The sequence below is a fragment of the Chiloscyllium plagiosum genome, unplaced genomic scaffold (genome assembly GCF_037043375.1).
Source record: "Chiloscyllium plagiosum isolate Xiang-an unplaced genomic scaffold, Cpla_swu_hap1 HiC_scaffold_6, whole genome shotgun sequence".
Lineage (NCBI taxonomy): Eukaryota > Metazoa > Chordata > Chondrichthyes > Orectolobiformes > Hemiscylliidae > Chiloscyllium > Chiloscyllium plagiosum.
In genome coordinates, this window is record NW_028270144.1 from 60,604,588 (window position 1) to 60,622,715 (window position 18,128).

Consider the following 18,128-nt stretch of genomic DNA (forward strand, 5'->3'; position numbering starts at 1 on the left):
GAGTTCCAAAATGATTCAAAATAAAAAAAAACTTATGTTTTTTACATTTTAGAAATATACAAAAAAGCCTGCTACTCAGGAGCAGCTGCAATATCCATGCTACTGTCACCATCAACAGGTTCACACTGGCTAGATGTTATTCGATTGTGTAGTTTCACTGACTGAATAGCTGGATCTAGTTTTGACTTAATATAGTAGAATATGAAGCAATTGGAAGCACAGGTGATTTACTGCTGGTGAATGAATGAAAACAAATAGCAAGGGTGATCTGATAATGGTGGGAGAAAAATAGTTTCAGTTCCACTTTTTGTAAAACTTCCAAAGTCACCCCATCCACCTCCAGAAAACTCTTGGTGACTGAAAGAGCCATTGCTATCCCAAGCTTTGTCTATCCAATCAAACCAACATCCAAAATAAAGAGATGAGCAACTACCACTTGCTGTTTAAATCCCGCAAAGAGCCCCAAACTGTTATGGACCACTCAAAATGTTCTTAAGCAGGCAGCTCAGACCATAACTTTGCAATTTGTTTTCATAAGTATACAGTGAAAATTACCCGGAGTAATTTAGCTAGATTGACTTTTAGGCTTTAAAACAGACAAAAACATTATTCACAAAATTACAGAATGAAACAGAAAGAACAGAATAAAGAATACCTACATAACTCAGTCTATCCAAACTAGACTTAATTATGCTGTTCCAAATATGCACAACAGTCTCAATAAACAAACCCCTTAAACATAGTAAAAATGAAACAAAGGCTTACAGGTCGAAGTTAGAAGGGTAGAAGGAGAGAGAGTACAGCAGCCTGTTTCCACACAGCCCACTGCTGAACTTCCAAACTAAAGCTCTGAACTGAACTGCTCAGCTACAAAGCTGGCCACGCCCCCATGATTTATACAGATTACTTATAAAAACATAAAAACTTTGGCCTAACCTCTCATCTGTTTACATATAAACAAAAAGGCCGCCAATACCCTTTTATCTCTGTGCCAAACCTGAGTGGTTTACGACCTCTCTGGAAAAAAACAAGGACACAGTATTCTTGAGAAAAGGAACAGCTTTTAGAAAAAAGGACCAGCTTTGTGACACAATGAATGTCTCCTCAGCATCCCAGCATGCAGCAGCTAATCCCCACAACTGACTTACCTGGCTTCTCTACCATAACAGTGGTGCCTGAAAACATCCCTTGACTTTTATTGAACAACCCACAGGAATGAGTGTAGGTGGTGTCCCAAATGTATGTGGAAAGTTTCTGGACCAAGGAGGACAGAACGGTGTCAAGGTATGAGGAGATGATGGGGCAGGAGCAGGAGGAGATGATGGGTCGACCAGGCAGTCAGATTTGTGAATTTTGGGTAAGAGGCAGAACCAGGTGGTGCAGAGTTCTGGGACTATGAGGTTGGAGGCATTCCAGAACATCCAAGATGGCCTCCTACTTCAAGGACTGCAATTTTCTCTCCCACAAGGTCAACAATACCTTCCAGTGCATCTCCTCCACTTCCTGCACCTCCACCCTAGAACCTCACCCCTCCAACTGCAACAAGGCTGGAACACCCCTCCCCCACCGTCGTCCACACCTTCCACTCCACAAATCTCCAGATACAACGCATTATCCTCTGCCATTTCTGCCACCTACAGTCAGACCCCACCACCACAGATATTTTCCCTCCCCACCCCTAACAGCATTCTGCAGAGACCATTCCCTCTGTGACTCCCACGTTAGGTCCATGCTCCCCAACCAACCCACCCTCTGCTCCTGGCACCTTCCCTTGTCAACACAAGAGGTGTAAAAACCTGCACCCACACCTCCCCCCTCTCCACTATCCAAGGGGCCAAAGGATCCTTCCACATCCAGCAGAGATGTTCCTGCACATCCCAACATCTCATCTACTGTGTCCATTGCTCTTGATGTGGTCTCCTCTACACTGGGGAGATAGGATGCCAACTTGCGGAAGGTTTCAGAGAACATCTCTGGGACACACGCACCAAACAACCCCACCACACTGTGGCTAACCTTTTTGACTCCCTCTTCTACTCCGTCAAGGACATGCAAGTCCTGGGCCTCCTCCACCACTAAATCCTAGCCCCTGATGCCTGGAGAAAGAACACCTCATCTTTTGCCTTGGGACCCTCCAATTACACAGCATCAACGTCAATCTCACCAGTTTCCTTATCTCCCCCTCCCCCACCTCATCCCAGATCGAACCCTTTAACTCAGCACCACCCTCTTTAACTGTCCTACCTGTCCATCTCCCTTCCCCCCACCCATCAGCTCCACCCTCCACTCTCTCCTATCACCATCACCTCCCCATCTGATGCCTTCCAAGCTATCTTCCCCCCAGCCCTACCTCCAGTCCTATTTATCTCTCAGATCCCTTCCCTCCCCCCACATTCCTGATGAAGGGCTAATGCCTGAAACATTGACTCTCCTGCTCCTCGGTTGCTGCCTGACCTGCTATGCTTTTCCAGCACCACACTTTTCCACCTTAAACCTATGACCTCTAGTTTTGGTTACCACCCCCACAGGAAAAGAACTTGTCTGATTAACCTACTCATGCTTTTCATGATTTTATAAACTTCTATAAGGTCAGCCCTCAGCTTTCACTCCAGGGGAAATAGCCCCAGTCTATTCAGCCTCTCCCTATACCTCAAAAACTCCAACCCTGGAAACATTCTTGTAAATCTTTTTGGAACCATTTCAAGTTTCTCAACATCTTCCTATAGGAGGGAGATCAGAATTGTACACTACGTTCCAATAGTGGTCTAACCAATGTCCTGTACAGCTGCAACATGACCTCCCAACTCCTTACTCAATGATCTGGCCAATAAAGGCAGGCATACCAAACACTGCCTTCACTATCCCATCTACCTGCGACTCCACTTTCAAAGAGCTATAAATTTGCACTCCAAAGGTCTCTTTATTCAACAACACTTCCCAGGACCCTCACATTAAGTGTATAAGTCCTGCCCTTCTCTACTCTAATGGTGCAGAGTGGAACACACTGCGATTATCGTTTCAGTGGTATTTCAAGGGCACTTTATGCACATGGACAGGCTGCATATTCAGGTACTTCACATGCAGTCTTAGAGCTCACACGCTTTGTGCCTAGCTGGCTATTCAGAGTATTCTTACCTTGCCTTGTGATTCTTTTTGGCACTTTGCTCAACCAGAGTTTAAATGCTCACATTACTTCATTATTGCCTTGCTGTTTAGCATTGGCACAAAGCCAGGCAGCTTGTCATGGCTGTTAGCAGACAGCAATCAAGGGTGTGGACATGTTGCTGAATAGTACATTGTTATGTTAATCTCACACCTGCATCAAGTGCTGGAAGCAAATGTAGCAAACACACCGTGCATAAAATAATCAGCTGTATCTCAAAATCTATGGGGAGGTACCTGTTGGTCAGGGAATCCTGATATAGTAAGTCCAGAGCAGACTCTGAAATGAGTCCATGACCTTTAAGATGATAAAATGCCTGTTCTGGACATATCTGTATAGTCCAGGGAGTGAGTTACTATTAGCCCTGTCAGTCAAATGCAGCTAGTCCAGAGGAGTTATAGGAACACAGTTGAGGAGGTCTATGATATCAGTAAGGGGTCTGGTCACTCACTGGCACTGTCCAGTTAACTTGCTCAAGGCCATGCACCATGATCAGTCTGGATTTTACCCAGTAAACATTCAGTGGTGCTGGGGGTTATTAGGGACCAATGCTATGGGGGAGAGAGACAAGAGGATTTATTGGTGGAGTGTGGAAGTAGAACACTGGGATGCAGAGAGATTGCAGCATTGAAGCAGAGCAACCTAAGGGTTGGGAGATAATAAAACACGAGTGGAAAAGTGGTCATGTGGCAGTGAGTTTCACTGACAGTGAGCAGCATCCTGGCTTTCAGGTAGTAAACAATGAATTACAAGACCTGGCATGTTTATCTTGTGCACCTTGTGCTTGGGAAGGCTGGGAAAGGTATTAGATGCAGTCTCAGATAAATGGATTGGTTTGGGAATTGAGGTGCAACACCCATAAGGTTAGTGTGGAGGACTCCAGGAAAGGTTGGATGATGTTTTGGGATTCAGCAAGGCAGTGCCTCACAGTCTCAGGAGCAACTGCTGTTATCCCCCATTGCCCTGTGAATCACAAGTGCACAATGGAAATTAACATGGCTGCAATTAAACCTGGCTTTAACAGGATTTGTGCTTTTGCCCCTAAAGAAGAATTGTGAAAGTTATATGGGTCCTTCAAAGAACGATCCCGGTGGACAGGTACCCACACAGTGAAGGTGAAATACATTTATCACCTCAGCACTCTGTGTGATTCTTAGGCATAAGCTGATTGTGAACATTCCAACATTTTCCCCATGCTATTGTGACCATTTCTTACAGGATAATGGCTGAACATCACTGATGCCTGTGATGTAATAGCAATATATCCGCCCTGGGAAGATGGAACTTAGTTGCCAAAATTGCAGAAAGCTACAATTTCACTGGAACATTATCAAGGAGAATGATCAGGGCTGCATTTTTGGCTATATAGAGACATGCCTGTGCCACCAATGTGCCCTTAACTGGTTGTCATTCTTTTCTTCCCACTACATCTCCGTGTAGTTTCTGTTTCCATAACTGAAGGTAGATTAGCTTGCTTTCAGTAGAATGTGGGGGATAGGGAGGAGGCTGAGAGAGTGGGGGTGTGGCTGGCAAGGAGGTAGCTGGAAAGGCAATAGCTAGATTGAGGTGGGGGTGATTGTGATAGGTCAGAGGGGTGGGGGAAACGGATAGGTAGGAAAGACAATGGACAGGCTGTACAGTTAAGGAGGGCAGTGCAGAGTTGGAGGGTTGGATCTGGGATGATGTGGGGGATGGGGAGTTGAGGAAACTGGTGAAATCCACATTGATCCCATGTGGTTGGAGGGTTCCAAGGCAGAAGATGAGGCGTTCTTTCTCTAGGTGTTGGATGGCTAGGATTTGGCAGTGGAGGAGGCCCAGGACTTTCATGTCCTTGGCAGAGTGGGAGGGGGAGTTGAAGTGGTTGGCCCCTGGGGTGGTTGGGTTGTTTGGTCTGTGTGTCCCAGAGATGTTCCCTGAAATATTTGGCAAGTTGGCTTCCTGCCTCCCCAATGTAGAGGAGACCACATTGAGAGCAATGGACACAGTAAATAAGGTGTTTGGATGTGCAGGAAAATCTCTGCCGGATGTGGAAGGATCCTTTGGGACCTTAGATGGAGGTGAGGGGGGAGGTGTGGGTGCAACTTTTGCACCTCTTGTGGTGGAGTGGATGGTGGGTTGGTTGGGGGGCATGGACCTAATGAGGGAGTCGCAGAGGGATTGGTCTCTGTGGAATGCTCATAGGGGTAGGGAGGAAAATATATCTCTGGTGGTGGAGTCTGATTGGAGGTAGCAGAAATGGTGGAGGATAATGCATTGTATCAGGAGTTTAGTGGGGTGGAAGGTGAGGACGAGGGGGTTCTATCCTTGCTGCGGTTGGAGAGGTGGGGTTCTAGGGTGGAGGTGCAGGAGGTGGCGGAGATGCGCTGGAAGGCATTGTTGACCACGTGGAAGGGGAAATTGCAGTCCTTAAATTAGAAGTCCATCTGGGATGTACTGGAGTGGAACTGGTCCTCCTGGTAGCAGATATGGCAGTGGCCCTTTCATCCCACTAATCTCTGGGCACAACAAACTATTCTTCACTATTTCTACCACTTACAATCAGCCCCCACCAACAGACATATATTCCCCTCGCCACCCATATCAGCATTTCACAGAAATTATTCCCTCTGCGACTCCCTCATTAGGTACATACTTTCCACCAACCCACTCTCCACTCCTGGCACCTTCCCCTGCCACTGCAAGAGGTGTAAAATCTGCCCACACCCCCCACCTCACCTCTGTCCAATGCCCAAAAAGATTCTTCCAAAAACAGCAGAGATTTTCTTACACATCCAAACACATCATCTACTGTATCTGCTACTCTCAATGTGGTCTCCTCTATACGAGGGAGCCAGGATGCCAAATCGTGGAATATTTCAGGGAACATCTCTGGGACACACAGACCAAACAACCCTCACTGCCCTGTGGCCAACCACTCCAACTCCCCTCCCACTCTGCCAAGGACGTGCAAGTCCAGTGCCTCCTCCACTGCCAAACACAAGCCACCCGATGCCTGGAGGAAGAACATCTCATCTTCCACCTTGGGATCCTCCAACCACACAACATCAACATCAATTTCACCAGTTTCCTCATCTCCCTTCCCCCCACCTCATTCCAGATCCAACTCTCCAACTCAGCACTGCCCTCTTGAACTGTCCCACCTGTCCATCTTCCTTCCCACCTGTTTCCTCCACCCTCCCTTCTAAACTATCACCATCACCCCCAACTCAATTTACCTTTCGCCTTCCCAGCTACCTTCCCCCAGCCTCACCCCCACCCTCCTATTTATGTCTCAGCCCCCATCTCCCACCCACTCCCCCATTCCTGATGAAGGGCTTATGCCCGAAACGTCAATTCTCCTGCTCCTTGGATGCTCCCTGACTTGCTATGCTATTCCAGTGCCACACTTTTGGACTCTGATCTCCAGCATCTGCAGTCCTCACTTTCTCCTATTGCATGCCTGAGACAACCGCATGCCTGAGATAACAGCATTTCCTTCATATTGCTGCACTACTGTCTCCTACAAATCTGCTGGCTGATCTTGTGTTTGCTTGTGCATTTGTATGAAATCCTTGATTGTTGAAATCATGGGGTCCTCTCCTGCCTCGGACTGAGTAGGTGCCTGGTCTCTCTCAGTTCGCTGATTGGCAGTGATCTGGGATGTTTCTTCCTCAACCAGTTACAGAGACATGGCAGTGACATGATTGCAAGAATGTGCTTCCCATGCTAGTCCAGATAGATACCCATTGAGGTGCTAGTATCTGAGCTGGTTGGGAGGTTTGGAGTAGGAGGAGAAAGTGAGGTCTGCAGATGCTGGAGATCAAAGTTGAAACTTTATTGCTGGAACAGCACAGCAGGTCAGGCAGCATCCAGGGAACAGGAGATTCGACGTTTCGGGCACAGGCCCTTCTTCAGGAATTGCTTCAGGTTTGGAGTAGGAGACAATCTTGCTGTTGCCTCCTCTGAGGCCTCCTTGCTCTCTTTCTCAGTGGTAAAGAATGTCCAGCATGGAAGAGCAACAGTGTTGTGACTGACCGTTATCACTTGTGGTAGGTGAAATATACATTGACATTTGGATTAATGTGCCAATGATTCTTATTTCATTGGTGATTTTTTGGCCCAAGATCCTCTTCATAAAAAGTGAGGAGCTGAATGTTGGGCACTCACCCATTATCCTTTCCCTTTCAGTCTAATAGTGGACAGGCTACTAAAAGAATGCGAGAGAGGGGGATTTAACGATGGCATTGGATGGCACAATGGTTGGTACCAGTCCGAAAAAGGCAGCGAGGTTTTCTGAGTGTGTGAGCAGAGTCCATGCAAGGTCAGTAGCTGGGAGTGTTGAACAATGGAGACTGAAGTAGTGGGATCTTACTAGCAGGTCTGGTGGTATGGCGCCCACTGGCAGCTGTGGGAGAAAGAGCATGCTCTTCATCTGAAGGACACTGAGATCCTTGCCTGCAGAGATGTGCACCAATTTTACCCTGTCAGCCATCGTGTCCACCAAACCATGTGGACAAGCCATTAAGGGCAACTCTCGAATGCCATCACTTGTCCAGCTGCATAATTAACTTTTGAGTATGGCATCAGCAAATGGAGGATGATTTGTTCTATGATGCATGGCCAGTGGCATGCTCTTCTGGCAATGGTGAGTGGGAGAATTAGGCTAGCATTGGATGAGAGAGGCACCATAGGGGCATAGAAGGTCATTAATGAGATGTATTTGGGACAGTTTTTCAAGAAAATTCATTACGCCTTGTGGAGAGAAACCCTCTACAAAACTTGATGACATTTCCACTTAGCTAAAATATGATAACATTCCATACAATATTTCTAAACCTTTTGTAAATTGTCTATTCAAGTTGGAGTTGAAGTCTTCTGTGCTTTCCTGTAGATACACTAGCAGGCATTTAAATGAACTAACAAGTCAGCCAAAGACACCCATCATTCCTATTTTACAGTTCAGTAGCATGGAGTAAGCATCTGTGTCCTCTGCACAATTGTTAGGATATGAGATGACCATTTGAATGGGTCACTTCTAAGGCCATTCTATTCTCCTTTCCTACCTTTGCTTTATAATTCTCATAGTATAGACCCTCTATGCTGAGTGCAGGTTTTTTTTTGATGCTTGCAAAGGGAAAGGTTAATAAAAGTATACTTTAGTAAGGTTACTAAAGTAACCTCTTTTACTGCAGCTGGCCCATGACTGATGATTGACCTGGAAAGGGAAGAGATTGGCATACTTTATGATTAGACACTCCAGAAAGATCCTGCGGAACCCATCCTTCAACATGACCAGCATTGATGATATGACATCTGTATTACTATATACAGAATTGTTGGCCTTATCTAAAGATGGATGTAAAGGTATTAGAAACATTTAGAAAAGATTGATTGGACAAATGCCTGGAATGGACTAATGTTGTCTTGCGGGAAGGTTGCTCAAGCTGCATTTGTATCCATTTGTTCTAAGATGAGTAAGAGGTGACTTAATTGAAACATACAAATCCTGAAGGTTCTTGTCAGGATAGGAGTGGAGACGATGTTTCCTCTGGTAGTGGAATCCGGAACATGGGGTTACTGCTTGAAAATAAGTGGTTGTCTATTTCAGATATGGAGGATGTTTTGTTCTTCTCATCGTTGTGAATCTTTTAAGCTTCTTCCTCAAACGCAGAGTCTTTGAATATTTTTAAAGCAGAGTTGATAGATTCTTGATAAGCAATGGAGTAAAAAATTATGAGGGCCAGGCAATAATGTGGAGGAATCAGATCAAATGTAATCAGATCAGCCATTATTGTATTAAATGTCCAAGAAGTTTGAAGGGGCCATTGCTAAGTTCATATATTGTACATTCAATCATTGTGAAGTCGGAGCAGTAGTCATGGATATTATATAAAATATGACTCTCTGGATGTAGTAAGAATCTGTGATTTATGTGTTATCTGTTATGTTACTTACCTAGATCTGTGGCTTCCTTAGAAGATCTATCATTGTTAATGTGGATATACCTATTACTTTCTTGCAGCAATTTCTTTCGGCAATTTTATTTACAGAATTAGGGCAAGCCTCTATGTGAATGCTTGTTTATTTTTGTTTGAACTAGAACAACTATTTATTGTGCAGATGTCATTTGCAATCTATTCTTCAAAGTGTTCACTTTCTTAGTTTGGCAAAGGCATTTACGTTGGGCCAAGCAGATAACAAAAATGATTGGAAAAGCTGGTGGAAAATATAAACCTTCTGGTAATCTTCTGGTTGACAATTTGTTTTATGCAAAGCCATCCATTAATTGAGTGCTGCAACCCTTTTCATCAGGCTATCCAGAAAACTCATCTTTTTCTGCAAGATTCAGCACAATTACAAATCATGTGGAGCATTAGACCTGATTAGATGGGCCTAAAGCATGTCAGAGCCCATTTTCTTCAGTGAGAAGTAATCAGCTGTCGATCCTGTTATGGACCAGGCCAGATCCCTCAAAACATTTTCAAGCAGATAGCCCAGACTGTAACTTTGCTATCTGTTTCAGGTAATTGTACAGTGAATATTCGCGGAGTGAATTAGCTGGTCCAATTGCCAAGTTTTTAACAAACAGAATTTATTTACAAAATGACGGAATGAAACACAGCAAACCGAAAATAGAATACCGAGTAACTTATGCTATCCAAAAACCCGACAGACTATCCCGACTTAATGATGCTGTCCAAAATATTTGCAACAGTCCCAATAAACAGACTTCTTAGCACAAAGAATAAAAATGACACAAAAAACTGACAGGTTACAAAGTCAGAAGGGAAGAAGGAAGGAGAGAGCTTCCAGTTTCAACTGTGACCCTAACTCAAATAGCACCCCAACTGAACTGACCTGTGCAGCTCAACAGCTGGCCACATCCCCCTCCCCCCTTTGATTATACTTTTTTTTTAAAAGACATGAAAGCCTAAAGCCGAGGCATTATCTGTGAGGGTTAAACAAAAAGGGTCCCAATAATCTTTTCAAACCCAGTCTAGTTGGACTCTGGCCAATTAACCCCTCTCTGAAAAAAACTCAAGGGCACAGTAACTTTGAGAAAGGACCAGCTTTGTGACAATCCTGAAGAAGATTATAGCAGAAGAAGTATAGAGGAGTAGCTAGCATTAAGCCAGAACTCCATGTTTATATTATCGGCAGAGACACCATGACCACCATAAGGAAACTAAATACAGAACTAATATTGAGTACAGAATGACCCTTAAACAATATTTTATGTAGGTCTTTTAAATGAATCAACATTGTAATATTCTTATTTACATTTGGTTATTGACTTTTGATAACTATTATATAAGTGCATCTGAAGTCTATTTTGTGATTTTTTTTAGCATTATTATTTATAGCAGTATACTTTTCCCATCAGTAAAGCTGCCAATTGGTATTATTCCATTAAACTTTCTAACCCCAGATGGTGCTTTCATTCAGAGACAGTGTTGCCTGGGTGACACCAAATGGCGTCACTTAAAAATATGCACATTTAAAAATAACTAATAGAAATGTACCAATCTGTAGCAATCAATGGAAAACAATGCATTTGCATATATTTTGCAAAGATCTTAGCATTTAAAAGCAATGCTTGTTTAAAAAATAACCTATTTTGAATTTCCTTGTTTTAAATGATAGTTTTCAAATGTAGCTGATGAGTTTATTTATGGTGAATGCAATTGGAAAGGGAAAGTTTTAAAGGAAAGATATTTTCACAATGAAATTTTAGGTTAAAATAAATGACATTTACACTCAACAATGGTCTCTTTTTATTCAGATGATTTTAAAAAAAAATGTAGAGATGTGCATTAGAGTGGACATTCTTGTGTCTATAATTGACTTTACCTCCACAGTCATAAGAGGAAGGGAAATAATTTGGTCAATAAAGATTTATGTTTCGATTGTTTGAGTGAAAACATTGATTCTATTACCAATATAAGAATGTAGACAGTTTCATAATATTACTCTTTATTAATCTTACATAATTTAACCAAAGGCGGTAAAATCAGATTACTTTTCAATACCGTACTTGGTTTTCAGAACAATGAAATTAAATGCTCCAAAATTTATGATCAATTCAGCTTGAAAGTAATGGAGAGGTGATACCTCTAAGGGGCAAGGTGGGACATGGGTGGTGCTACAAACAAATGCACATCTAATAAAAGTAATTTAGTTTTTGTATAGTACAGCAGAATTAAATATATTGGAACTATTTCCACGATAAGGTAAATTTGATTGGTGAGTATTGGTCCTCAGTTTTTACTGGAATCTCCACTGAAGAAGATCTTCAAGTTGGGACAAAATCTTTCAGAGAGATTATAGTTATTTGTATTTTGAGTAAGTCTGATTAAAATAACAATATTCTCAATTGATGTCTTCTGTTCTAATTGTTGGACAGAAAGGAAGCAAGTTTTTGATTGTGAAGAAGGTGTTTGGTATGCATGCCTTTATTGGTCAGTGCATTGAGTAAAGGAGTTGGGAGGTCTTGTTGCAGCTGTACAGGACATTTTTTAGGCTTCTTTTGGAATACTGCATGCAATTCTAGTCTCCTTGCTATAGTAAGCATGTTGTGAAACCTGAAAGGGATCAGAAAAGATTTACAAGGATGTTGCCAGGGTTGAAGGATTTGAGCTATACTTAGAAGTTGAATAGACTGGGTTGACTTTCCCTGGTGTGTCAGAGGTTGAGGGGTTACCTTATAGAGGTTTATAAAATCATGAGGGGCATGAATAGGGTAAATATTCAGGGCCTTTTCCCGAGGGTGGGGGTGTCCAAAACTGGAAGCTACAGGTTTAAATTGAGAGGAGAAAGATTCAAAAGGGACTTAAGGGACAACTTTTTCATACAGAGTATGGTGCATGTATGGAATGAGCTGCCAGAGGAAGTGGTGGAGGTTGGTACAATTACAACATTTAAAAGGCAATTGGATGGGTAAATGAATAGGAAGGATTTAGAAGGATATGGGCTAAATCACAGCAAATGGGACTAGATTTATTTAGGATATCTGGTTGGCATGGATGAGTTGTACCAAAAGGTCTGTTTCCATGCTGTACAGCTATATGACTCGAAGTGAATTTGGACTGTTTACAACTTTTGAACAAAATAAATACAACTCATTTAATGTCTGTGTTTCTCTTGGTTATTTGGTGTCCTAATCAGGGATTAATTTGATCTTCCACAGCAAGGTAGACAATGGCCTAATGGTATTAACACCAGACTGTTAATCCAGAGACCTAGATAATGTTCTGAGGATCTGGGTTTGAATCCCACCAGCAGATTAAGAGTCTAAATGATGACCATGAATCCATTGATGATTGTTGGAAAAACCCACCTGGTTCACTAATGTCTTTTAGCGAATGAAATCTGCCATCCTTACTTGGTCTGAATCTTAGGGTCATGGACTAAGCAGCATGGAAGTAGACCCTTTGGTCCAACTTGTTCAAGCTAACCAGATATTCTAAATTGATGTAGTCCCATTTGCCAGCATTTGGCCCATATCCCTCTAAACCCTGCCTATTCAAGTACCCATCCAGATGCCTTTTAAATGTTAACTGCCATCTGAGCAATTGGGGATGGATAATAAGCAATTAGCTAGTGATACCCTCATTCCATGAATGAATAATAAATAAAAACTGTTTTTCTTGTGTATTTACATGATTTAGGCTTTGTTGACTAGACTAGCACATATTGCCCATTCCTAATTGCCTTGAGAAGGCAAAATAAGCTATCTTCAGAAATCATTGCCGTCTATGTTGGGATTGGTATATTCAGTGTTGTTAGGGCGGGAATTCCAGTACTCTGATCCAATGACGGTGAAAGAATTATGACATAGTTTCAAGTCAGGAAAGTATGTGACTTGGTGAGGATCTTGCAGATGTGCTGCTCCCAAGCATCTACATCCCTTGTTCATCTAGTTGCAGAGATCACACAAACATACAAATTAGGAGCAAGAAGAGACTACTCAGTGCCTTCAGCCTGCTCCACTATTCAATAAGACCTGATTATGCCACATTCCCCCCTAACCCCATTCTCCCTGTTGCTTATCAATAATCTATCTGCCTCTGACCTAACAATATTGAAGGCTCTGCTTCCATTACCTTTTTGATGAAGAGAGTTCTAAAGGTAACCTTCTATGAGAAAGAAAATTTACTTAACTCTGTTGTAAATAGATGAGCTGTTATTTTGCAACAATTACTCGATTTCTAAAAAATATGTGAGTTTGGAGGGTGCTGTCAGGGAAGCCTTGGTGAGTTGCTGCAGTGAATCATGTAGACCAAACATACTGTTGTAACTGTGCATCAGTAATGGAGGGAGCAAATATCAAACATGGTGGACTAATGCCAGTCAAGCAAACTGCTTTGTCCCAGGATGGTATCAATCTTTTTGATGGAGCTGTAATCATTCAGGCAAGTGAAGTCTATTCTGTCACACTCCTGATTTGTGCTTTGTAGGTGGCAAAACAGGAGGCGAATTCTCCCAACATAATTTCTAATCTGTGACTTGCTCCTGGGGCCAAAATATTTATAGTCTAGTATTGACTAGACAGTTCAGTTTCTAGTCAATACTAATCCCAGGATATTCTCAGTGGGGGATTCAATGAAGGTAAGGCCATCAAATGTCAAGATGATATGATCGGATTCTTTCTGTTTGAAGCTGGTCATTACTTAGCAGTTATGACATGCAAATGTTAATTTCCACTTAACAGCCCAAGCCTGAATATTTTCCAGATCTTGTTGCACACAGGCTGCATAGCTGATATACAGTTATATGGATAGAGTTCATTGTCCATTGTATCATTTAGGTAAATGACAATTTTCTACTTGTACAATATATTGAATAATCCAACAACTGTGCAACAACATTTCTGTTATTTATTATTTATAGTAAGATTATAAAGAATCATTTAAAGAGTAGTTTCATAATTTTGCAGTAAGTATGTAATGGAAAATTTGTAATGTGGTCTCAGGACCGGTAGTGCAAATCTTACATGAATAAAGTGTGTGCAGAACTCTTAACATTTCTCAGGTTATGTTACAATTGTGAAGTTTATAACCATATTATAAAATCTAAGAAAAATAATTTGGGGATATGGGCTTCACTGGCTGTTTTGCCTATTACTACCTGCCCTTGAATACCTTCTTGAACCACTTCAATCCATTTGGTGTAGGTAGACCCACAACACGGTTAGGAAGGCCGCTCCAGAAATTTGACCCAGAGAATATAACACAATGGTAAAAAACGTTTCAAGTTAGGAAGGTGAATGGCTTGGAGAGGGACATGCAGGTAGCAGTGTCCCCATTAGTTTTTTGCCATTGTCCTTGTTGATAGTCCTTTTGAGTTTGGAATGTGCTGTTTAACTGGTTATGGAGAATTTATGCAATCGGTGTAGACAGTAGAGAGCAGTAGTGTGTCCTACTGTGCATCAGTGATGGATGAAGTGAGTTTTTATAGATGACATGCCAATCAAATTGGCTGCTTTATACTGAATGGTGTCAGTCTTCTTGACTCTTGTTGGAATTGCAGTTATCCAGCAAATAAAGAGTATTCCATCACACTCCTGACTTGTGTGTTGTAGATGGTAGGCAGGCACTGCAGAGATAGTTAGTGAGTTAGTCATTGCTGTTATGAAATTGAAAGCATGTACCGTACCTTCAAGAGAAAGTGAATGCTGTTCTGCACTGAGACCTTACAAATAGCTGTGTCATATGATTAGATAACTGTCTCAGAGTGCAGTGGAAAACTGAAAATTGAAAATAAAAAGGGAGAGAGAGAGAGAGAGAGAACCAAAAGATTGAAACCCTCTCTATCAAAGGTACCTATTTCATATGAAACATCTTCACAGTAAAAAGAAAGAAGACAGCCCAGGGAGATCTTTATCTGAAAGAAGATAGACACCGAAGATGACAGCCGCTATATGGTTTTGAAATTAAGTTGATGTAATTTTAGTGAGTATTTTGTTGGAACAGTACATTGTTATAGAGTTAGAGGCAGGTAATAAGCACTTAAAAGAAAGAGGGGCTTAGAATTGTGAATAGTTGTTTAATGTTCACTTTTAAAGTTACATAACAAATTGATATTATTTTCTTTAAATAGTGGAATTTGGGAGTTCTCTATCACTCATATTTTAACAGATTACAAGGTGAGGTGAGCTTTTCTGGGTATTTAGTTTAATTAACAAAACAGTTCATTGCCATGTCATAACATTACTGCACTCCTAGACTCTGTTTTTGTAAACACAGTATTTATTTGGGTAGTCCAGTTCAGTTTCTTGGCAATTGTAATCCCAAGGATGTTGCTAGTGTGGATTCAATGATGGTAATGTCATTGAATATCATGGGATGGTGGTTAGATTCTCTCTTATCTGGCACATGTATGATGCGAATATTATTTTCCATTTTTCAGCCCAAGTCTGGATATTGTCAAAATGTTGGTACATTTGAAGATCAACTGCTTCAGTATCTGAGGGTTTGTAAAGGGTGATAAAATTATGTAATCAAGAGTGAACATTCCCATGTCTGATATTGTGAAGGAAGATCAGTTCTTGATGAAGCAGCCTAGGAAACTACCCTGAGGAACATCTGCAGAGATGCCTTGGAGATATGATAACTGACCTCAAACAACTAGAATTATCTTTACTTGTGTTGGTGTAATGACACCAATTGAGAGATATTCCTGTATCTGATTTACTCTATTTTTGCCAGGGGTCCTCCACGCCACATTCAGTCAAATGTTGCCTTGCTGTCAAGAGCAGTGACATCTGGAGTTAAAATCCTATCTCCATGTTTGAACCAACACTATAGAAAGATCTAAAGATATATGGCCCTGACAAAACCCAAAGTGAGAGTCACTGAGTAGGAACAAATACCAAATGCTGGAAAAACTCAGCAGGTATAGTTGCATAAGTGGAAAGAAAAACAATGTTAACTAGTTCTGACGAAAAGTTATTATATTTGAAATGTTAACTCTATGTTTTTGTCTCCACAGATGCCACCAAATCTGATGAGTTTCTCCATCACTTTCTTTTGTGGATTCAGTGCTCCAGCATCCACAATACTGTGTTTCTATTCAGTGAGCAGGTTATTGCTAAATAAGTGCTGCTTGATACGACTCTTAATAATATTTTCCATCACTTTACTGATGATCGAGAGGAGAGTCAAAGTGATCTGTAGCATATAAAAAGATCCTTCAGTGTTCAGGTATCCATCTAGTCAAAAAACTGTAGAGTGATGGGTCAGTAATTGGCCAGGATGGATTTGTCCTACATTTTGTGTACAGGACATAACTGAGCAATTTTTAACATTCACATAAAAGCAAAATACAGCAAATGTTGGAAATTTGAAATAAAAACAGTGCTTCAGAAACTCAGCAGCTCTGACAGCATTTGTAGACAGAAGATCTGAGTTAATATTTAGAGTCCCAGATGGTTCTTTTAAGCAACTTTCATATTAGGCTAATGCCATGATACTTCATTAGGTAAACAGTCAATGTGAGGACTCAAAGGGCAACTTCCCTTCCAATTGCATACTACTGTGCTGCCACCTCTGCTGGGTCTATTGTATCATGGGACTGGACATACATTAGGGATGGCAATGATAGTGTCTGGTACATTATCTGCGAAGTACAATTCCATGATTATCTCTCTAGCAGGTTGTGGCCTGACCAGTCCTTGAGACAGGTCTCTAAATTTTGGTATGAGCCCATAGCTGTTGGCAAGAACTTTACAGTGTTGACAGACTGAGTTTGCTACTATTATTTCTGGTGCCCTAGCTTCATGCCAGGTGGTCCATCCAATTTCATTCTTTTGGGGAATTTTAACAATTTGATACAACTAAATGGCTTTCGAGGCTATTTCAGAGGGCAGTTATGAGTCAACCACATTTCTGTGGATCTGGACTCATATGTAAGCCAGATCAGCTAAGGACTGCAGATTTCCTTCCCTGAATGACACTCGTGAACTAGATTTATTTTTATGAAAATTGATAATAGGTTCATGGTCATCATTCAACTTCTAATTCCAGATTTTAAAACAACATTCAAACTCTATAATTGTCATGACATGATTTGACCAGTTTCTGGATTACTAGAGCAGTGACAATGCCACTATGCCATCACCAAGTTTGATAGGTATTTTTAATCAACCTGTTCAGATGTGTTATGATGAACTTCTGAAGTACATGTTCCTTTCACTCAAAACTGTCAGAATAAACAATTTGTTTAATTAACATAAATCTGAGGAAGATTCAGATCATTTTAGTGAGCGGGAGGTGCAATCAATTTATGCTTGGGGATAATAACAGAGGCCTATAAATTTACAAAAAGGAGACTCTAAGGGCAGAATTTTAACTTCAATGTGCCATTCCCAATGGTGGAACATGAAGTGGGCTCTATTCTGCTCTCAATAGATCTGGCGGCATTGGTTGAGAGAAAGCAGAAAGATGAAGAAGGTCCCCATTAACAGCAATTATTTTCCCAGGCTGACCATTACCTATACCTTTGACTGTCAAATTGCTGTTTTCTCTCTCTCTCTAGGCTCCATCTCTACCCATCATTTAGTCCTTACACCACCCCTCCCCATCTTCAGTATTTTGCCAATCTTTCCTAACTATGAAAGAGTCTGAAGAAGAGTCACTGGACCCAAAATGTTAACTCTGCTTACTCTCCACAGATACTGTCAGTCCTGCTGAGGTTTTTGAGTAATTTCTTTTTCTTTCATCTTGGATTTCCAGCAACCACCGTTCTTTGTATTGCTTGACTCTCACTACTGCTCTCTTGCTTTTTGTTGACATGATTACAACTAAAATATGCTAGCAGAATGAATGGGAGACAGGTATGATCATGCAATAGCAGAAGCTTTTTCAGGAGTGGACCCACCATAAACTGATGATGCAGTAGCTGTAGGCAGGTTATTAAAGAACCTCCTGGACAGAACATCATTAACACACGACATATTAGAAGTATAAAGGTGGAAAGGGTGTTTCAA